Below are 2578 nucleotides of genomic sequence, written 5' to 3' on the forward strand. Positions count from 1 at the left end.
CCTCGGCCTCCCAAAGTGCTGGGATTACAGGCATGAGCCGCTGTGCCCAGCCAGCCAGATTCTTTATTGTTCTACTCAATATAAATTTTAAGCCCTAAGGTTTTGTAACATTCACTGTCTTTCAGGGCCCAAGCTTCTTTATCAACTCTCAGGGGAGGAGCCTAGGGAAGAGAGACATTTGGTTAGCCTCTTGTTCTGTCACTAATCAGGACCTCTTAATCTTCTGGGACTATTTTCCCTTTCACACTATAGATTTCCATTCTGCCTTTTTCAGAAGGGGTAGCAAGTAGGGCTTTGGAGTTTGGAAGGACCTGTAAACTTAGAGATGTGCATCCAAGTTGGGAGATGAGGGGCAGGGTATACCAGGTCTTGACATGTCTGCTCAGCCATTCTCCAGAGCTACTACAGAAGCATAGGCCATTTATTCAGAAAATAAGTATAACTTTTTTCTTCTTCTTCTTTTTTAAGAGATGAAGTCTAACTCTGACATCCAGTCTGGAGTGCAGTGGTGAGATCTTGGTTCACTGCATCCTCCAACTCCCAGGTTCAAGTGATTCTCCTGCCTCAGCCTGCCAAGTAGCTGGGATTATAGGTGCCCACCACCACGCCCCAGCTAATGTTTTTGTATTTTTAGTACAGACAGGGTTTCACCACGTTGGCCAGACTGGTCTCGAATTCCTGACCTCAGGTGATCTGCCTGCCTCGGCCTCCCAAAGTGCTGGGATTACAGGCTTGAGCCACCGCGCCCGGCCGAGTTCACTGTTAAAATGAAAAAAGCCCAGTGCCTCATTTTAGAGATGACAGATTTAATTGGTAGGGAAGAAGGGGAGAGATACCACAGCCTTGTGTCCTGCCTTGTAGGACTAGAAGCCTTAAATATTGCCTGCCACAAGATCATTAGTACATGAGTCTTTCAGCCCTACTGAGGACCCGGGCTGTGATTTAGGGATATGCTTAGACTAACAGGCTTGAGCAAGGGAGGAGGGAAGAGCATTTTATCTGGAGATGCCATATTCCCCTCCCAATCCCATCAAACTCCTGGCAAATTCCTTAATGCCCTGCAGATGGCACCACTGACAAGGAGTTCTCTGTCCAGGAGAGCCAAGCTCAGATTTGTGAACTCTGCCCTTGTCATCTTGTACCTGTGCCGAAAAGATGACAAACAAGCCGGAAGTGACTGACCTGCCATCCCTAGCATTCACACACTTGTTGCTTTTTCTTCTGTCCATGACTGGAGGCAGCTGGGCCTCATGCTAGGCCGCTGTGAATCAGGAGGCTACAGAAAACACCACACCCAGGGAGTTTCTGGACCTCAACCCCTTCCTCTAGGGTGCTTCCCTGAGGTAGGATGCGTATAAAAACATGGCCTTGGCCAGGCGTGGTGGCTGACGCCTGTAATCCCAGCACTTCAGGAGGCCGCGGCGGGTGGATCACCTGAGGTCAGGAATTCAATACCAGCCTGGCCAATGTGGTAAAACCCCGCCTCTACTAAAAATACGAAAATTAGCCAGGCATGGTGGCATGTGCCTATAATCCCAGCTACTTGGGAGGCTGAGACAGGAGAATCGCTTGAAACCAGGAGGCAGAGGTTGTGGTGAACCCAGAACACGCCATTGCACTCCAGCCTGGGCAATAAGACTGAAACTCCATCTCAAAAAACAAAACAAAACAAAACAAAACAAAACATGGCCATTGCACTCCAGCCTGGGCAATAAGACTGAAACTCCATCTCAAAAAACAAAACAAAACAAAACAAAACAAAACATGGCCATTGCACTCCAGCCTGGGCAATAAGACTGAAACTCCATCTCAAAAAACAAAACAAACAAAACAAAACAAAACATGGCCTTGGGCCAGACGTGGTGGCTCATGCCTATAATCTCAGCACTTTGGGAAGCCAAGGAGGGTGAATCACTTGAAGTCAGAAGTTCGAGACCAGCCTGGCCAACATGATGAAACCCCGTCTCTACTAAAAATACAAAAATTGGTCAGGCATGGTAGCAGCTGCCTGTAATCACAGTTACTCAGGAGGCTGAGGCAGGAGAACTGCTTGAACCTGGGAGGTGGAGGTTGCAGTGAGCTGAGTTAGTGTTACTGCAGTCCAGCCTAGGCAACAGAGTAAGACTCCGTCTCAAAAAACAAAACAAAACAAAACAAAACGCCTTAGGATCAACATGCAGTAAGGGAGCAGCAGCATGTTGTCACATTAATCTAAACTCAATATTGATACAAAGTCAATAACCACCTGACAATGTGGGCATCATCATGTAGACACTGACGTCATTGTGTTGCTAAGGCTAGCTTCCACCTCTCTGCTATCTGGTTCATAAGCCAAAACGAATACCCAAATGCTCTACCCCACCCACTCCCAACTGACAGCCTGCTGTATGTTATCATGCCCAACTAGACAGAATCAAGCTCATTACCTCATTCATGCCTGAGCCTTTAAACATACACTTTCCTCTGCCTGTGGTACCTTCTATTGCCATGAGAGCCCCCAACACCTTTGTCCGGTTAATGCATATTCTCCTTTCAATGAAGTCATTTCTTCAAGGACTTGGAGACTAGGTCAGAATAG

Source organism: Colobus angolensis, unplaced genomic scaffold (genome assembly GCF_000951035.1).
Source record: "Colobus angolensis palliatus isolate OR3802 unplaced genomic scaffold, Cang.pa_1.0 Scaffold151, whole genome shotgun sequence".
In the NCBI taxonomy this organism is placed as follows: domain Eukaryota; kingdom Metazoa; phylum Chordata; class Mammalia; order Primates; family Cercopithecidae; genus Colobus; species Colobus angolensis.